A 21,135-nucleotide genomic window follows, 5' to 3' on the forward strand; every position below is an offset into this window, starting at 1 on the left:
CAATGTTTGCAAAGGGAGGGAGAGAGCAGAAGAGAGAGAGCGCGTGCGAGATGGGAGCAGGCAGACAGCGTCTCTGATTTTTTTTTTCCTTTGCACATACACACAACTGGTAAGAATCATCAGCACCAATCTTCGCTGGGTGCACAGCAGACCACCTCCAAGCCACACATTGGCTCCACTCTTCTGAGCGACACCGAGAGACTTTCCTGTTGGGAAGGCTCCACTCCAAGGGGAGTTGAAGCCTGTCCCTTGCGCACCCCCTCACCGCGCAGCAGTGCTGCTGGGATCTGTGTGAGTATGCCAGTGTGCCTCGCATGGGCACACCCGCTCCTGGGTGGGCAGCGGGAGGGGTCTAATGCCCTTCCCTAAATCTTACCCCAGCGGGTCTCAGGACACAAGGAAATGGAAAAGGCTGCTTCCTGGCAGAAATTGACTAAAGCCCATGCCAAGGCCTTATCACTCCTCCTTCCTGGTCTCCAGCCCAGGATGCAGCCAGAGCTTCGCTCAGAGGCTGCTTAAATGCATCACCTCCCCATCCCGCCAGCAAGAGTACTTGAAAGCAACCTGGCTCCCCAGCAGGAAGATGGACATGTTCAGGTTTTTTCTCATCAAAGATACAGGGAATTGGCCAGCTCCCCCACAATTGGAGCATTAGAGAATTCTACCAAGACAAAAAACAACAACAAACAATTGCCATGATCCATTTAGGGACATCCAGATTAGGTCGCAAGGAAGAAGAAACTTGCAGAAGTCCTCAGAAGGAGAAGGTTCACAGAGATACCTGTGGCTTTGACTTTGGCCTTCTCTCTCTCTCTCTCTCTCTCTCTCTCTCTCTCTCTCTCTCTCTCTCTTTCTCTCTCCCTCTCTCTCCTCCCTCTCCCTTTCCCTCTCCTCCCTCTCCCTCTCCCTCTCCCTCTCCCTCTCCCTCTCCCTCTCCCTCTCCCTCTCCCTCTCCCTCTCCCTCTCCCTCTCCCTCTCCCCTCTCCCTCTCCCTCTCCCTCTCTCTCTCTCTCTCTCTCTCTCTCTCTCTCTCTTTCACCATGGTCCAGTTTGAGTCTGTGCAATGACAGTTTATAGGAACCATAATTCTGCACCCCAGCCAAAACACACCCTATCTGCCCTACCTGGAATGTGAGTTGCAAACTGCTGGCATGCTCCCTGTACTTAATGAGAAGAGCACTGGAAATTATAGTTCTAAAGAGAGTAACTCTGTTACCCGGTATTCTCCAAAAACCCATGTCTCCTGGGATTCCTCCCCAGCTCTGTGCATGTGTTCTACTTCTGTGTGAGTAACTCTCCAGGTGACATTCTTCCTTCCTCCCTGATTGTCTCTGTGATGTATTTCCAACACCTCCTATGGGACAGGGAAGTACAGGTGTTACTTCAACTGTCCCCACCAGAGTCCTGCCCCATAGACATCATTCCCCTAAGATTTCAGTTCAGCAAGTACCAGTGACTTGAGAAACATTCCATGGCTAGTGAGTCCAGATTCCAACCCAGGTCTGTAGTATCATAAAACCAGTTTTGTTGAAGAAGAAGGATGCACAGAACTCACTTACATCTAACAGAACATCAGTCTTTCTAGGAAATAAGATGCCTTTGAACAAGTAGAACATTGATCATTTCCCTTCTTAAAAACACAATAATTGATAGCAGCAGCACTTAGCAAGTTGTTGCTTAAAATGAAGTGCTTTTCCAAGGCTTGGTCAAGGAAGAACATTGTTTCTTCTTATCTGTAAAAAGCCATTTGATATATATGAAGATTCATCTAGAAAAAAAAGAAGGAATAGGATATTAGTGAATGTATAGAGAAAACAACAGAATGCATATACCTTATATAGTAATGTTGCTTTCTACCCAACCAGCAGTTGGAAAGCATGCCGTGCATAAGCAGAGCTGTCTGTGTGGATGCTCTGAACAAGGACAGTACCAGACTGAAGCTCTGGAGGAGTATTGCTAGTGGAGTCCTCTGATGCACAAACAGACTTGAAAGGCAGCAAGGGGTCAGACAGGCTACAGAAAGGAAATGGACAGACAGAACAAGGAGGGGGACTGGCAGACACAAACAAGAAGCCTTTTGGAAAACCAAGAGCAGTGCAGGGATAGTTCAGGAGAGACACTGAGAAAGTTCTGTAATTTAGGGATTTCCTATCATGCTGCAAAAGAGTTCATTTCCATTCGAGAAAAGAAAGACTATGAACATGAACAAGGGACAGTCATTCATTTATGGAACTATTCTAGAGAACATGTGAACTGTTTTCATCTTAGCAGACACAGATGAAGTCTGGTGATAGACTGGTGGCAGAAGAGGAAAGACTAGTCTAAAATGTGGTGCTGAAGGATTAGTCTGTTTTGGGCAACTCATTAACTCCTTGTTGGCTAAGGACTTCCGATATGGAATCATATTCAATCCTTACCTGAATTAAGAGAGGAAGCAACTGAGATTTAGCGAGGTTAAGTAACATATCCAGGGCCACAGCTAGTGAGTGATACAGCCCAAATGCAAGCCCATATTCTTCTGTTTCTTCTATATAAAGAAATTGTAACATTGGGCATTATCATAGTATTGATCGTCTTCATACAAAGAGCTCTGTTATTGGCCTTACACACCACTTGGCTTTTCAACGAATAGTGATGGAGGTGTACTATCCTTATAACGTAGATGGGAGAGCTCAAAAGGTTTAAATAGCATCCTCAAAGTTGCAGGCTGCTCACCTGGAGCTGAGGGCCAGCCAGCCTTCACCTCTTACAATAGCCAATGACTGAAAAGAGTCCCTGAGAAAAGAGAAGAGGCTTGAGTGCTTAAGGAACACTGAGCTCCAGAGCAGCATTGGCTAATTCCAGTGGTCAACAGTCTCTGTAGCATCAACTGTGCTCTGAGTACCTGAGGACTCTGGGTAGCACTGGGCACAGTCCCTCCTTGTCTTCCACAGGGACTGCAACAACACCTTCTCCATAAACACATTAGGACAGCTCCCTTACAAAAAGCAGCTGGAGCACAGGCTGTGCCATCCAACCCTGTAAAAAACTCTTGAGATGAATTTAATAAGGGGTATACTGGCTTACATCTTTGCACACTGTAGCCATGACTGAGTACATACAAATCTTTTAGATCTGATGCTTAAAGGGGCAAAAAAATGTAGCAACTGTGATAGAGTATAATCACCCCTGCTCATGCCAAAGAATTGAAAAACATGAAGGGGAAGGAGCTAGAGGTCCACTGTTCCCTTCGAGAGTATATTCCAGTGATGGATGACCTCCATTAGGTCTCCCCACTAAAGTTCTACTGCTTTCCAACAACAAGCACTGAGGACTATGCTTTCAACACATGGATGTAGGTGAGAAATTAAAGAGGCAATCTACAGCAACACACTACCAGACAGTGAGCTAGCAGAGACCAGGAACAAGCATCTAGTAACTTCTAATGGGGTTAAGCACAATCCAGACAAACCATGCTGCCATCTCTCAGTTCTCACTAAGCCTCAGTTCCACAGAAGAGGCAACAGAAGAGATGGCAGAAAGTCCCAACTCCACTTCGAGGATTAGTTCTTTCATTATTTCCTGTTCAGTATATTCAATGAAATCACAATGTCTGTAACACAATAACTTCTGTTGGGGAAGAAATTCACTTTGGAAACAAAAAAACCTGAGCTTGTATTCTGGCAGTTTCATCACTAGCGATGTGACCTTATCTTTAAAAAAAAATTGATTATATATATATATATATATATATATATATATATATATATATATATGATAAAAATTAATTCATATATATGAGATATATGTATATGATAAGTGATATATAAATGCATATATATACATACACACACACATATATATATATAAAATTTTTTTGCAACAGTGTCTCACTCTGTAGCCCAGACTGCTCTGGGATTCATTATGTTACCTAGCTCATGGTCACCATACCTTGGCAGGACATTTTTGTTTTTAAAAGCATCCATTTAGGGCATATGGCTTGGTGGTAGAGTTTTTACCTAGTATGGACAAGACTCTGAGTTCAATCCTCAGCACCACAAAACTAAAATGAAATGCAAGCATCTCCTTATTTCAACAATCTCTTTCCTCATCTGCACGAGACACTTCTTAATTAAATTCACACTTAACAAACATTAGTGAAGATCAGGAAATAATTCATGTTATTTTTTTCTAAATTTGTGTGCTTGACAAAGTCTTTTGTAAAGACCACATAAATATGCATTTTTACTGATCGATTCTTCTAGGTCTATTATATGACTAAAACATATGTCTCTTATCTTTTAAAAAAGTGGAAATGTATAAATGCATATTTAATCAATAGGTGGCACCAACTCTAAAAAGAGATGTTACGGTCTACTGGGTCCATTTAAGCATTCTTTAAAAAAAAAATACAAATAAAAATAAAAATGCTTCAGTGCATATTTACTAGAGGAAGTGTTCTCTTCTCTGGAATAAATAATAACCAATTTTATACCTTCCATGGTTTTTTTTTTCTTCTTCTTCCAAAGCAAATAGAATCATCAGAACTGTATTTAAATAGCAACAAAGTATAACGGCAAACCAATCGGGAATGAGAGGACAAGAGTCACACCTGGAGGCTTGTGCCCTTTGAGCCAGTGAAGTGGTCATGTAGCCGTGTTCGTGTGCAACGCTGGATCCTAAGAGAAGCATAAGAAAGGCAAGTGTGTGGGGGTGGGGTCTTCACCCTTCCACTAATGAAGTTCTTGATTTGATCTACCTTCTTTCAAACTCACCAAACTTGGGCAAGGATGCATAGCCTCCTTTGATCGTTGGTTTTTTTTCCTTTTTTGTCATCTTAGGTGGGGAGTTTGTTGAAAGAACGTCTTCTTATTATAAATCCCAGCCTTGCCTTTAACTTACTCTCTAGCCCAGTCTGGCCTTAGACTGTGGATGCTCCTCTTTCAGCATATACATGCTAGAGTAAATGTGAACCACTTAGCCCAGCATATTTTTACACACACACACACACACACACACACACACACACACACAAACCCAACATTAATGAAAAAACTGTCTTTTGGTGCTTTGTGCAACCATTTACCCATTCATTGATGAAACATTTACTAGAAGCCTACTATGGCCTGGGTATATGTGCAATGTGCAAGAAATAGAATCCATTTCTGAGACTCTTCTCGTCTATCCAAAATCCATCCACACAGCAGTATAAAAGACAAAATGTCAAACCACCAATTATACCATTGATTACATTTATGACAAGTGCTTGTAAAAACACTGGCTCCTAGAAATACAAGAGGCAGTTCCACTAGGGAGAAGGAAGTGTGGCCAGTGATAGAAACTGAAGTAATTTCCCTGGGATCCGGAGAGACGTTGCCATGGGGGTCCAGCTAGTTAAAAGTGTCCACAGCTTGTCGAAACTCCCGAAAGCAAGGACTCAACTGGGATAAGACCAAAGCTCTCAGTGCAGTCCAGTTTCAGGCAGCCTCTTTGTTGAGATCAGCTCTGCTGCAGGCAGTGTTAAGCAATAGATGGGTGGGTACACATGGAACATGATACACGCTAAGGATAGGTTGCAGATATAGTAATGCTTGGGGTTTTATTTTACTTTTGCTCGAAGGAAGTAAAAAGAGGATGAAATAACACTGACAATTAAAAGCTGACTCTGTCATCTCAGCTCTACCTATTCCAAAATGCACTGGAGTCTCCCAGACTGCAAGCGATTCCCAGAGAACATCTTAAAGGCTCCAGGATGCACATTAGCTCTTGTAAACCACAAAGGTCCAACTTCATTCACAGGAACAACAACTGATTTACTGACTACTGTAGGACTGGAACAGTACCACTGTTCCTGGGGCTTGCTTACAATAGGTGTCTTAGAGAATCAGGTCTTAATCTCGATATGGTGCTTCCCAAACTTGTTAATGTCTTCAGGAAATACCATGCTTGTCAGCCAAGATAATCTTAACAATGACTGTCATGTCTGAAATACCCTTTACATGCCAGTGTGCCCGATCATCATCAACGTGTACTGTGTCTACTCTCCCTTCCCACCACATGAGTATTATAACACACACTTTATGGCTTTACAAGGTATGATATCCCCAAGGTCACCAATGTAGCTGAGATAATTCAGTGCTGTCTGACTCCAAAGACCAAATACTTACCATGTGAATCCTGGGCTCTTTAATACATGAAACCATGGCATGATGTCAGCACCATATATTTTTTTAAATTAAAAAAAAGTACTTTAATCAAAATAATTTCTTCTTGTTTTCCCTGGTTACCAGTGCTTACCACTCAGGCTGAAGGAAAACCCTATCTCAGACAGAAGCCAGCAGACCCATCTCTTTTAGCTGCTATGTGTCTTCCCCTGGGCATGGTTTCCTTATTTCTTTTCAAGGCAGGCATATTCCACTCTGCACCACCATACTTAGCTTCTCGCCTATTGCTTAATGTAATGATGTTAAGAGGATCTGCTGGCTTGCTAACACAGAAGATGTTGAGTTAGCTCCTGCTGAGCCCATCACCAGGCCCACTGCTCTCCTCCCCCATTAATCCAACATAAATCTGTCATGAAGTTTGAATGAGTTCATCTTTGATTGGCAGTGTTATGAGTGTTAACTATTATCCTCCTAACCAATCATTTTGCTTTCCCTTTGAAATACTTGTAAAGAGATGCATGGAAGCTAACAACTCCAGCGAAAGCCACATGCCAGTGTGCCTGATAGTCAGGTAATATGCACTGTGTCAAGGTGTCTCACACACGAGGCAAATGTTCTGCCACTGAGTTCTCAATCAACTTTTCCATATACAAAATTCATGTTCTTCGACTCTAAATAATTTTATTTAATTTTTGTATTGTCTTTGAAGTTTTCTCCTCTCTTTATTTACTTGTTTTTGTGGAATTCCTGTTAAAATGGAGGCAGCCACGTGGTTTGGCTTTCATATATTTTCTTCTTTCCTTTCCATCAAGATTTCTTTGCCTTACATTTTTTTTACTGACTTAAAAATTATACTTTCAAATTATTAATTTCAAACAGTCTTCCCTGTTGCCTGGATTTTATAGTACCCTATTCTTGTTCCTGGCTACAGTATCTTCTCCTATCTTTCTAAAGATGTTAATTAGGCTTTCTAAGTTTCCCTTGCCTGCCAGCGCAATCTCCGCCTCTTGGGCTCCCTTTTTCAGCTCCTCTGTGTTAGTCTTTGTGTTTTATGCAGGATGGCCGCCTCAACTCTCTCGCGATCTTTGGCCTTCCGGTTATATTTCAAGAAAGCCGCAAAAGGCTGACTGGAATCTCTGTTCTTCCATAAAGCCCATCAACTGCTCAGCCACCAAAAGATGAGCAGGCAAGGAGCTGTCCTTTGGCTCTTTTCCTGAATGACCAAGGTCTATTGCTAGAGGTCGTTTTATCTTGAGCCAGGCAAGTTTCTCCAGGCAGGAGCACTTCCTTCTCTTGCCAGAAGGCTCCGATCTTGGCTACCTCTGTTTTGGAGAAAGGCCCAGCCAGCATCACCTCTGGCATGGAAACTGTCCACCCCTCTGTTTTTAATCAGTGCTTCAACTCTCTCCTGTGATGGATCCTGAAGAACGCTCTCCGATTCCTTCAAACACTGAATCTCTCCTTCATGCTAAAGTGGCAGAATCAGAGGATTATAGGGTCAGAAATGTCTGACAGAGAATTTCCACCAATCCATCACTTCCAGCACTCCTGAGTTCTATTCTCCACAATACCCTGTCCTGAGCCCACCCTATGGTATCTGCCTATTGTGGAAATAGATCTACTTAGCTCTGACTGCTGTGTCCTTCTGCAGACACTTAAGCCACAGCTATCTTCAGTAAACTGTCACTCATTCTTGTGCCTTTCCCATGGATAGTCCCATCTCATATCCACTTTTGTTTCCTCTAAATAGACTTCAAACCCTTGAAGTTCATGTCTTTCAAACCCTTTACTATCATTTTTTAAGAGGTTTCTCAAGACACTAGAGGTCAGGCCTCTATGTTAAGTGCATATTAGTCACATTCCTCGTTAACATTAACCAGAGCAGATGGCAGACACTTGTAATCTTGTAAATGCCTGGATCACCAGGCATCATAATCACAGAGACAGGCATGATCAGCACACAAGCTATGGCTGCTGAGGTGTGAGGCAAAGATGTTCATGGCAAGTGTCACCTCTATTTGCTTCAACAACATGAAGGAATACAGAGGAAGGGCTAATTCACTCCACTCCCCAAATGGCAAAGCAAAGAGAACATTCAAGAGGAAAAGTACTCTCCAAAGGCCAACAAATCAAAGATTAAAGTCAGGACTAAAACCTGAATTCCACCACTTTGGCCTCTTCTGTTCATCATCCTAACATGAGTGTTCCGTTTGATAAATGCTACAAAGGTTACTGACCACATTAGCAGTATCCTATGGACTGTCCAGAAACTGGACAGATTTGCTCTGGCAAACATTATAATGTCATACAACCGTTCACATATATGCCTGATACAAATTTAGTGCAGTATATAGCCAGCTCTCCAGATCCAAGGTTTCATTGATTTCCACAGAATAAAAACTTTAGTGGAAAAAAACAAACAACAAAAACCCTATGACTATATGAATACATGCATTTTTTACTTCCCTTTATTCCTTAAGCAGCATATCATAGCAACTATTTGCATAACATTTAAATTGTATTAAGTGTTTTAAGTAATCCAGAGATCATTTGAAATTTATGGGAGTTAGGAGGAGGGAGGGAAGGAAGGAAAAAGGTAGGGGGAGGGAGATAACTTATGCAAACGCTCTGTCATTATCTATAAGGAACTTGAGCATCTCGGACCTTAATATGCACTTGGTCCTAGAACCAAGCCCAACTAAGGGACAATGATATTGAAGAAAATCACATCATATTTTCATCTTCATGTGAATACCCACTGTCAACAGTTCTTAAGAGAGCTTGAAATATTTTATCTGGCAGAGAGACGGCCAGTCCCCATTTTCCGTAGTGAAGAGGAGGAAGATGAAGGAGCACACACAGCCTGCAGTAAGAGGACAGGCATGGCCAGAGCCTAAGCAGACTCCCACCACTGCAGCTTCCGGATTGCTTTGCTCCGTCCACTCCTCAACCTCTTAAACTGCACTCACAGTTCCTGTGCTCCTCCCCTCTATGAGTGGGGCAGACTCTCTCTACCCTTCTCCGCCTTCTGGAATGAAAAGGCTACTCTTCTCTCCTTGCCTGTCTGGTTGGACCGTGAATACATGTCTATTGATTTGCATTCGCAGAAGAAAACGAGGAAAAGGGAGGGGGAAGGGAAAAGGAAAAGAAAACTACACAGTTGCTCACTCTCTGACTTTATAACTCCCCGGGGGACATGTTCAATCAGTAGCAGAAAATTTTGTCTCTATCCCTTCCTTTCTGCCTCCCAACCCCTTTTAGCCCCTGCAGGATACCAGCTCCTAGCAGGGCTTTATCAACCCAGGCTCAAGCACCCCATAGAACCAAAACCCTTAGTCTATCCGTCTCCTACCCCTCTCTGTCTTCTGAGCTATCATATCCTTACTGACACTGATCGTTTGTGCAAGGCACTGGGCCAGAGTAGCAGAGCAGAATGACAGGAGAGGCCAGAGACCTTGCTGTTGGCAAGAGCTGGTCTTAAATAATGCGTGACAATGACTTTGGTGTGCTGATTGCTTTTGCCAATTTTAAAAGAAAGCTGGACTGATTAAAGAAGCAGGAAGGTTGGAACCACTCACCTCTGTTTCCACTCAGGTTCTGCTAGTTTCTAGCCACGTGACCGAAGGGCTCCTTCATATACAGGGAGTATACATGTTCCTTAAAGGATCGAGCCAGCATGTGTCCCCAAGCTTCACAAAACCAGGAGAGACTCTGCCTGGTCCCTGGCATGGCGGGGACAGGAGTGATCTTCACTGTTCTTAAAAGGGGCTGAGTAATCCTGAAGGGTCTTACTCTTACTCAATATGCGCTTCCATACATAGAAATTACATCAACACCTAGCCCTGGGCCACATACCTTATTTTCATGTAATGTTTGTTGAGCATATCTGTGCTTGAGCAGCCGTGGACAGAATGGAGCCTGCAGAAGATAGACAGTGGTCCTGATATTGTGTCCAGGTTGTTCAGAAAGGAGGAAGTATGCTAAGAGGAGAATCTAAGGGCTCCCGCTCCCCCCGCCCCAGGGAAAGCATGAAGGGCCATGCAAATTCCCACCTCTCTGTTGTGAGGACTGATAAGAAAACCTCCAGCCTCATCACATCTTTGTACGTTAACCAAGAATGCACTGACTATTAGGCAAAGATATTGGGGCCATTTAAATGAAATCAGCCAGAATCGTATTTTAAATAATCCATGCTCTGGTTCAGTCCACATGTACACCTTTTAAAATGGAAACACTGGACTGGGCAGTAATGACAGGGAAAAACAAACTCGAGCTGTATCTATTTGGGCTGAAATGGTGGCAAGCAGAAGATTGAAATGAATCTGATTTCCTTCCTCAGCGGAGGGTTGTCTTGCTACGCGGCAGAGACTGCACTTACATGAAGATGCCCTCCCGCAAAATTAGATTCTTCAGGCTTCACTAGGTACCTGTGTTTGACACGCTTGCTTCTGCATTTGATGTTTCCTTGAAGGATATAAGAGCCTCCAAGGCCTCCGAAGTTCAGTTCAACTATAAATGAGTAAGTCAGGCTGTTAACTCAGGCTCTGGTGTCCAACGATTGAACTGAAATCTCAGAAACCAAGTGGTTTTGTGCTTTATCTTCAGGACTTGATTCCTCTTTCTTGACTTTTTTCAATGGGGGTGGTCATGCTAGGTGCTCCCTAGAATGAACAGGTCTCCCCAAGAACACAGATACTAATGCACAATTTAAAAGAATAATCCATGTTGGTTACCTGCACTTTGCACTGGTAAATCTCAGAGCAGTTTTGAGTGAACTTAAATTTTGAACATTAACTCTGAGGGTCTCCGTATTTCTACTACCAATAAAGGTTTCAAATTAGCCAAGAATGTTGGCCCTGAAGCCCTGGCAACTGTGGAGCAAGGAAAATTATTAAGCCAATCCGTTTATTGACCCTCATATCCTTTCTAGATGAAGTGTGTGTTGCCTGGCATCCATAGTTGCAGAGGCGACTTAACTGCATACATTCTTACAGAGCTGTGTGGGTGGAGAAAGCAGCAGCACGGTTAATATTGTGGCATGATACCAAGATAGGAAGTCAGGGGGAGCTTGTCATAGCTAAGTCTACACACACACACACACACACACACACACACACACACACACACACACCACATATGTGCAAGCAAGCAAGCATGCAGGAATAAATGGTCTCTGCAAACATCCCTTGCTAGATGTCACTGCTGCATGTCACTTGATAACTGTTTGCTATCACAGTCCAATCTAGACCTATTAATGACATAAATCCTGAATTAAAACTCTTGTGGCCTGCCTTCTCCCTGCTACCTTTTTTCTACCCCCAACATGGCAGCACATTAAGATGGATCTGGACAGGGACCCATTTTATCAGAACCCGCGATGTCAGCAATAGGGAACTGAGGAATACAGAGAAATACACGTCAGAACAGAGGGTATAGCTCTGCCTCAGGGTCCCCTTGGCCCTACCTCTTTCTAGCTGCAATTTTTGAGCCAAACTTTGGAATATGAGTGTCACATAGAGCCTACATCATGAGGTTTCACAGCAGGAGTGACATGGGTTTATTTGTTTTGTCTCCACACACACACACATTGGGGGCCACCTCAGATACCTTGAGTAACCTCTTCAGTTACCTTCATTTTAAGAGGCCTTCAGTCAAAGCCTACCGCTTCCGGGGTCTGTCTCTCTATAGTGTGTGCACCATGAGCTGCCAGTAGGCAGCCTGAGCGATGGATTTGCCCCTATGCCATGAGGTCTGTGTCCACAAGCACTTTGTAGATGGAGCATCCTGTAAGTAGTTAAACATCTGCTCATCCAGAATTTTAACATCTCTTTAAAAAAAAAAAACCAGAAGATCTGATTCAGCTGGTTCCTCATTCTATATGAATAAAACCCACACTGAGCTTTACTTGCAGCACCATCATCAGATCCTCTTCATTCAAATACTTTCGTTCATATACATAGTTGTCCTTCACTGGACCTGCTGTGTATTCTGCCACCTTGACCCAAGAAAACACTAGTGAAGGATTTTTATTCGTCTATTTTCTGTTGCTAGGACAAAACACCAGAGACTGGGGACTTTGTAAAGAAAAGAAGTTTAGTGCTAGACAGTTTCGGCGGCTGAAAATTCAAAGCAGGTTGTCCAATATGTTGTGCTTCTGAAAAGAATTGGATGTATTAACTGGGTTGCAAATGGCGTGTGGCGTTGCAGCAAGGTGGATGCGAGAAATAGAGGAATCGTTTGGTGAGTCAGGAAGCAGGATCCATTTAGGAACTAGACTAAGGTGTTTTATTTGGAGTAAGGAGTTGGGTTTCAAAATTATACTTGAGTTCTCTTTTGAATTGTGTTAATCATAGCATTTAAAGAGGAGATCTAACTTCACACAAAATGGAAGGCTCCAAGATGTACCCATTGGGTTGCTAAAAACCTAGTGGCAAGAACATAACAGCAGACCAATTCTGATCTTCAGTGTCACCATCATGTGACATTATACATTCACATAAACCCAGCCCAGCTTGGAACCATAGATCCTGGAAGCTGTCTTTCACTCTGATGCAGTACCAGAGGGGGGAAAAAAAAAGAAGAAAAGAAAGGAAAGAAAAAATCATTACAACATGAAGAGGAGCTAAGTTCTAAATTATTGGCATTGTCACAACACCCTCTTCTGCACCAAAATGGTGCAAAAGGAAGAGATTTCTCTACCCACCAGACTGTTTTTCATGTAAAACAGGTGATAATGAGCTAAGAGAAAAATTCAGAAATGACATTCTATCTAAAACACCCGTTGTACATGTATGGTACAAATTACCAAGCTTGGAACTTCTCAACATTAGGGTTAGGATACCAGTATATGATGCTCACAGTTTTATCCATTGACACAGCACAGAGTTACAAAGGGCCTACCTGTTATTAGCTTCCTTGTGCAACCATTCCTAGCTTTAGAGAAAGGGGGCGGGGGGTGGGAAGCAAGCAAGCTGGCATCTCTAGAGGCATTCACTTCTTCCACAAACTGTACAGGTAAAAAAACCATTTGGGGAATTGGATTTCTTCTGTTCCTTTGAAAATGTACTTCCTTAAAGCTAAATCTCCCTTAACCTAGAGGCCTACCATTGTTTAGAAATGCCTGCATCTCTGAACTGCAACATTCAAAGATATGGTAAATTCTGAAGGTAGGTATGCTGCAAAATAGCTTAAAATTAAGTATTGTACTATGTTCATTTATACTTGAAATTCTAGCCCTGAACTGAACTGAGTCTGTGGTTCTCCAGTGTGATGCTCTTGCTATTCACAGGGCTGACAGTGTCCCATCTCCAGCTTTGTCTTTACTTCTGGTAAATGGAGCTACCAAACCCTGTCCTGCCACTCATCTGTCTGTAACCAACCCTAATCTTGTTCTGGTTAACTGAGGTCTCAAAATTCATCTGGTACCTGGCCAGCCAGATATCATAGTCCAGCACCAGAGTGTTCCAGATGGAAGGCTGAGAGAAGCTGAAGACCATTTCACAACCAGGTATGTTGTCTCTGGTACCTTGTCTTGATCTTAACAACACCCCACTTCCATCTCCACCACCCAGTGGTAGAGGAAATAAACCAAAGTTTAGATAAATCTTTGCACAGGCTGATCTTCCACACTCGTCTTGCTGGTTTGAGTGCTATAGATCTGCTTCTCCATAGAAGGTAGATGGCAGGCTTCTGTCCACCTATACATGGTTTCCAGGATTTTGTTCACTTTGGTGCTCTCCATGTTAGCTGAACCTGAGCTGGTAAATTCAAATCTACTCTCAGACTTTGTTTTCACAACAAGCATTATTAAGCCAAATCTGTATCCCTTGGTGATAATGACAGCATACATGGGCTGCACCTACCTACTGGGGATTGCTTTGAAGAGGAAGGAAGTGCCTAGGCTTGCTTTTTTAAAATGACATTCTCAAGTGAGCTAACTGAAATCCCAGGAGAAGCTTACTATTCTTTCTCCAAAGAATGCCCTCCAATGATCTATCAGTTGGGCTCATGCCACAAAAATGTATGATGATGGCTACGCTAAGGTGGCCAGCAAGCTTTCTTCTCCTTAGTAAGCTTGTTTTGCAAAGGTTATCCATCTGAATATCCGAATACACTCACCATAAATCTTTCCTTGAAATTCTACACTCTACTGCAGATAATATTGACCTCCCTTGTGGTTAATTCATGTTCCTGGTAACTTGTAAAAAGATACACGTATAGGTCAAAGGTCCCCTGTGACCTTTAACAGCATCTGCCCATAGAGGATCAAGCAGGAAAGAATTATTTTTATGCTTCCTTCATGGCAAGCCAATGGCTTTCATAGTAGCCAGGGCAAGAAGCAGTATGGTCTATATATTCAGACACCAACAGCATGCTCTAGAGTGCAGAAGAAAAAAAATTGAAAGAATAAAATTCTTTAATGACATGTCAGCCAGAAAGAAACCCTGTATAAAGAACTGAAATGGCAAAGCCTACAGAGCCTCTTCTGCTTATTCTCCAGGATATTCCATCAGCTATCTCTGAGGTACAGATTTTGTGGAAGAGAATCTAAACTCGAAATGATGGTTTGAAAGAAGTCTTCTTCACTGCCCACAAGGACACAGAGAAATGAGAGAGGATGAGAAGGTAGGGTATTCGAGCAGGTCATGCCACATAATGAAAGCTGAAAGACCCTATGCTGAAAGCATAGACATTAGCTTTAAAAGAACAAGGCCTTGAAAGCAGAAAGACATGCTGCAACTGGTCAACAGGACCCATTTGTGTGAAGGATCCTTGACATTCTATGAGATGATGATTGGAAACATCATCTCATAATTATGTGCCAGGCATCTGTTTTCTCAGCATCACAACATTGAAGGGCAATACAGGAAGATCCAGCACTCTGTAGACCCTTTGCCATGTGAAGACAACTTACTATATACAATAGTTCCTTTGACCTTTGTAGGCCCTCTCTATCATGCATGGCCCTTGCTCTGTGAATGCTCCCACACTTTGGATTTGTTAACCTTGTGTAGATTCCTCTTTCTCTCAGGATTCTTGCCTTTTTCAAACACCCTTACCTTTAGTTTTCTTACTCTATACCACACTGTTGTAGATACTGGTTACAGCTTATGATGTGGTGATGTTTCCACCTGCTGGGAACATTAGAAAACAGGAAACCTATGGTAGTTCCAGGATTATCGCTTATATTTCTGTGTTTTGCAGTTAGGACCAGCCTAGTTCTGCTGTCTCTATGCCTCTTTCCAGGAATATTAAGCAACAGTAGAATAGAGGTGTGCATGAATAAATGAACTAAAGCGCATTCATTCTTCCTATAACATGGGGTCACAAATGATCCTCACAGTGGCCAAGTACAGGCGATAAGGTAGCTTTCTAGTAGGAGAAGCCAGAAGGCAATATGCTATTACAGTCTTAGTTAAGTATTGTCTCTTCTTTAGGGTTCTATTTTTCCTCCCTGTTGAATTATGCTGAGTATTCATCACACTGAACAGCCATGAAAAGTGAGTGAAAAAAAATCTTTGCATCATTTAGCCCAATTTGGAGGTATCTAAAGACTTGTCCAGTGACAGCCTGGTTCATTACTCTCCAACAGGTCATAGTCTTGAGCTGACCCCATATACACCTACCATGGAGCTTCCAGGTCCATGTTTCAGATGAAAACAATGCCTCTATATAACCATGGTAACCTCACTATTACTTCTCTGTTTCCCTTCCAGAAATCAGCATCTTCTTTCTCCAGCTTATATTGCCCACGAGAAGATTCCCATCTAGCTTGAAGTCTAGGGAAATGGAACAAGAAGGGCTCTCTTTGCCCTTTCATCTAACTTTAGATGTCTTCTTTCCAAGCTCTAGGTTCCTCAGCCTCCACCTGCATCTCAGTCCTCCTTGTTCTAAACAGGGCTCTGGATTTGATGTCATCTTAGCTAGATCTTCTTTGTCCTCACTCATTTATGAAAAAAACCATAAGTATAGAAATATGCAACTACTGAAGTCAGAGATAGCTGTTTATTTAAATAAGTGTGAATTGCACTCAAAATGATGCCATGAAAATTAGGCCATTTTAGACAAATGGACCAGCAGTTGGTACTGCAGAAGTAGTAGGGTCCCATTAATGATGAGCAAACAGGACTGGATTTAAAAATCTAGCTGTGATATTTAGCATCCCCAGGCATGGTCCCCACTTCTCTCATCTTCAATTGCCTCACTGTATGATTGGGATAAGCAAAGTAACTATCTCTACATGTGGTTGTTAGAATGAATGACAATTTGTATTAACTACCAAACACAGTGTCTGCCAGCTAGAAAGTACCCAACTGGTGTGAGCATCCACCACCATTAATACAGTATCCAGGGCTCACAAGATGGTTCATTTTGTGAGTAAAGGTATATCCCACCAACATGATGTCCTGAGCTCAATCCATAAAGACCCACATGGAGGGAGAAGAGAACTATTGTAAGTTGTCCATAAACTCTGCTCTCATCCCATGCACGCACACACACACACACACACACACACACACACACACACACACACACATCTTACTAGCATTCACTAAACATCTCTACAACTAAACTTAGCCCTTGAGATGAAGCAGAGATTAGCACCAGATGATACCTCTAGCCTCCTTAATTCATGGTCCAGGGGAGGTAAGCAACTATTACATAATCATTCATACAACAAACAAATCATAATGGTAACAATTGCCTGTATGTAAAGATGCAATGTGATGACAGAGAAAAAATAGGAGACTTGGCCTGGTTTGATGGGACAAAGAAGGCTTACAGGGAAGAAGTGATTCCATCTTCGACCCGAAGGATAAGCCAATGCTGAAGGGCCCCAGAAGAAGATATGGCACTAGTAGAAAATGATCATAATCCATTTCAGGAAGTGAAATAAGGTAGCCAGAGTCAGGGACCAAACAGGCCAGTCAAGCAGACACAGTAAATGATTGAAGGAATCCTGCTCCTGAGACACTGAAGGTTCTGTTGACTGGTTCATCTCTAACCAGGATGCTGTGTGAGTACACATGATGACTCTACATACTGGATGCAGAATATGGTGAAAGGTAGCTGACCTGGTTGTAGAAGAACACTGTGATCATTCAGGCAAAGGAGAGGAGCTCAGTCCTTAGATCTAGATGATGGTGATGGGCATGGAGTGGAGCAGTTAATACCATCCTCAGGATTCAGTGATGATGAGGGATTTGAAAAACTGGAACCTTGAGGGCTTGTTGTATTCCTGGATGCTAATGATGTCAGTGACTGAGGAGGGATGCACTCAGTTCCAGCACAGCTGGAGAGAACAGCTGTGCTCTGGCTTGGGAAGTCAGTACAGCACTGCTGCTAACAGTTGTGGAGTCAGACTGCGGACTAGCCCTATGTCCTCATTTTACAACTTGATTTCACCCATGACCCTCACTATCTACCTCAAAGAGCCAACAGGCATCTCTAATGTTATAGCTAACATGGGCTGCTATATGATCCCTAACACACAGTACAAACTCAGTGTGAGGCCATGCCTTTAGGACAAGCTGATTCACAATTGCATTTGAGACATCCAGTCAAGAAGTTGAATACATACTTCTATGGCTCGGGAAAGGGCTTTGGCTAAAGATACTTTTTCAGTATAGGCAGTAATTGGGGGAGCTGTCTCCTCTCTCTCTCTCTCTCTCTCTCTCTCTCTCTCTCTCTCTCTCTCTCTCTCTCTCGTTTCTTTAGCTTTGTATAATAACATGGGTCCCCTTCTTAGAACAATTATTGAAACAAAAATGTTGTCTTGTTAGCCTCACTGCCCTAAACATTTCTTAAATACACAGAGAAAGAGGGGAGGGGAGGAGAGTGGGGAGGAGGAGAAGAGAGAGGATGCTATATAGTAAATACCATGAAAAGGCAAGTGGTACCAATTCTAGTTAGAGGAAAGAATAATACAGATTCATTTGACTAGCAAAAACTGGCAACTGTCTGGTATGCTAGAGCCCTTGTTTCTCTGTCAGGCAGGATTCATACAGTATTTCGTGTGTATTCATTTGTTTTCTCCCTTTCCTCTTTCCCTCTCTCTTCTCTGTCATGTTACCTTGCAAAAACTGCTGATAGTCCATGTGTGTTCTCTTCTCTGGAAGGTCCTATCTGTAAAGGAAGATAACACCCATAGCTGACAGATTAATCAACCTACGGCTGAGAAAATATGGGCATTTGAGAGAAAGAAAGGTAGAAGACAAAACATTCTTGGTGGACATGTTGGACATAAATCAATGTTAATCCTTCATAAACTCCATAGTTTTGTGTTTGTTTGACTTGTTTTTTTCTCAACTGGTTCAGAGCTTGGTGAGGGAGAGAAACTGCTAGTCATACCCATTAAACCAAATGGTAATTGGAAGCTATCAATAATGTTAAGAAAAGTAGTTCTTGAAACACAAACATAGAAATAAGAGAATGGAGAAGTGAGTCTGAGAGAACTCTTTAATGGCCTAGCCAAAGAAACCAAGGGCAGTCGGGGGAGTGAGACAAAGAATGTGCTTTGTCACCAAATTCACATGGGCAGGTTTCAAAAAAGGAGGAAGCAACATGGATAGCTACCAAAACCTCAGTAAAATGGATATTAACATTCGTCCATGAGATGATTCTCCGTGGGAGATCATGGTAGGCTATTGTAAAAAATTAGGGTGTCAATGCCAGATGTCTGTGGGTTAAGACACAAATGTAAAATGAAGGAAGAAACACCAAGACTCGCCTATGAAAAGACAGGGTGGCGCCTACTCTCTCCAGACACCAAGCCAGACCTCTGCCTCTGGGAGCCTTCATGTCTGCACTGCAGCTGGCTTAAAGAAGCTAGGTTCTGAGGAAGCCATTCCCCCAGCCCCCACACACTCTCTTGTAAGCACTGGTTCCTAGGAATGATGCTCACAGGCATTTTTCCCTAGAACTGCTGAAACACAACCCCTTACATAAACGAACATTCCAATTCAATGGAGTCATTTGACCACGGTGTCCATCCCAATGAGCTTCTACCGTAAAATGTGAATCGGGCTGTTGTGTTTTGTTGGCAAGGACCATAAAAAGTGTCTACTTTTTTTTTCTGGGATGTTCCAGTGCCTGCTGTGTTTCCTGTTAGAGCACGTAGGGCAAACTACAGCTGTTATTTCTTTATCTTTCTGTAGCTGCCTCCAGATGCCAAACTTCTCCAGAGCAGGAATTTAGTCATTTGGACTTGTCTCATGGTAGGAACTCAGTAAGTCATTAAAAGTGGTGGCAGGCAGGATAATGTCCCATCATGTTCACAGTGATGCCTGTTGATAGGACTGTGTTCCTGCTTGAGACACAGTCCAGGGGACACTAAGGAAGTGTGGTAATGAAATGCACATAATATCCTTGGTGGGAGCCTGAAACAGAAGGAGAGAGTCATGGAGAAAAGTGGTTCATGCACTCAGGGGCCCACCCTAACATGCTGGACTCTTCTTGTATGTGTCTGAGCTCCTATTTCGTAAGAACAGTTGAGGGATTCACAATCCCTCCTTTTATAGCTCTCCAGGACAGCAGCATGCAACTGCCTCTCCCTGAAACAAGCCAACCTCCTGAAAAATGTCACTTATTTTTCTATCTTATGAGTCACCCTCATCTCTCGGATTCCTACCCAACTCATGGAAGATTGTTTAAATGTGAGAAAGTTTGAACTTGGCTTCCTGTTTAGAATGTTGTTCTACTTTCTCAGCATCGCAATGAAGAAGATATTTATCAGTATGTCAGTGAGGATTAAGTGAAATCACTTTCCTTATGGGCATATAGATCTACCATGCCTGCGTACAAATGAAAGTCTCCCAGGAAACTATGCACGTGTGTAAGGAGAGTGGTGAATCCTGCACTAAGAACACACGTAGCAGAGAGGAAAGCTGGAGCAGAAGAAATCCTTGTGTGGTTCTAGAAAGTAATAAAAGGGTCTATTAGATTCTGATATTAAATATATGCCTATGTCCAAATGCATGTTTCAGTAGCTTACAAAGCTTGCCGAAGGAAAACAATAGCACTGGTAACTCGGAGGCATGGCATTCACTCGTCATTTGATCTGCACAAGACACAGAGTAAAGCATATTGAGTTCCGTCATTGAAACCTAGCTATAGCCCTGTGGGCTGGTGTTAGCAATATCATCTTTACAAGTAGAGACAAAGAGGATTTAAAAAGATGAGTAATTTGCTCAACCCTATTAATTGGATAAGATGAGGCATGCTCAGATTTGAATACCAGTCTTGCTCTAGAGCCCACCATCTTGAATATTTTGTCATATTACACCTAAGTTTGTAAAGCCAGGTGCATAATCCAAGCCCTCAAATTATCAAGGAGCAGCAATGCAGCAGGAGTCACCCATTGTCGTGATTGAAATTAGAATGACCCCACAGGCTCATATGTGTGAATAGTTGGTTGATCCCTGATTGGTTGAACTGTTTGGGAAGAATTAGGAGATGTGGTCTTGTTAGATGAGCTATGCTACTGGAAGTGGGCTTTGAGTTTTCCCAAGTTCCTGCCATTTCCTGTTATCTCTCCCCACTTTGCACTTATGAATGAAGATGTACGCTGTCAGCTACTGCTACAAAGCCATGCCTGCCTGCCTGCCACTGTAATGTTCCCAGTCACGATGGACCTGGTCCTATCCACTGAAACCCCCAATAAACTTTCTTCTGTAAGTTGCCTTGGTTATGGTGCCTTATTGAAGCAGTATAAAAGTAACCAAGACACCCTCCATGTGGCTCATTTAGCTCACCATATGCATGCTGTGGAGGAAGTGGTAACCGGTAGCAGTGTGAATCCTCAGTGCCTTGCCATCACAGCCCATCTCAATTCCTGACCAGATCCAGGTCCCTAGGTCTTCAGAATTCTCAAAAATTCTTCTGGATAGAGTCTTTCTATCCATCCATCTCTTGAATTATCCTGAGTCTGAGACACTCTACTTCCAGAAAAAAATGTGTTTTGCTAGGTAATGGCATCCCAAATTCTTACTTG

The 21,135-nt window shown here is 42.7% G+C and overlaps 1 long non-coding RNA gene across 1 annotated transcript; it reads left to right on the forward strand.

Annotated features, from left to right (window-relative positions):
* Nucleotides 1–162: 162 nt before the first annotated feature.
* Nucleotides 163–20,819, forward strand: LOC143443391 (uncharacterized). The gene is made up of 4 exons (XR_013112345.1): nucleotides 163–291; nucleotides 4,509–4,678; nucleotides 13,432–13,650; nucleotides 14,644–20,819. It is a non-coding gene; the product is annotated as an uncharacterized LOC143443391 (long non-coding RNA).
* Nucleotides 20,820–21,135: the final 316 nt, after the last annotated feature.

The sequence above is a fragment of the Arvicanthis niloticus genome, chromosome 8 (genome assembly GCF_011762505.2).
Source record: "Arvicanthis niloticus isolate mArvNil1 chromosome 8, mArvNil1.pat.X, whole genome shotgun sequence".
Taxonomy (NCBI): Eukaryota; Metazoa; Chordata; class Mammalia; order Rodentia; family Muridae; genus Arvicanthis; species Arvicanthis niloticus.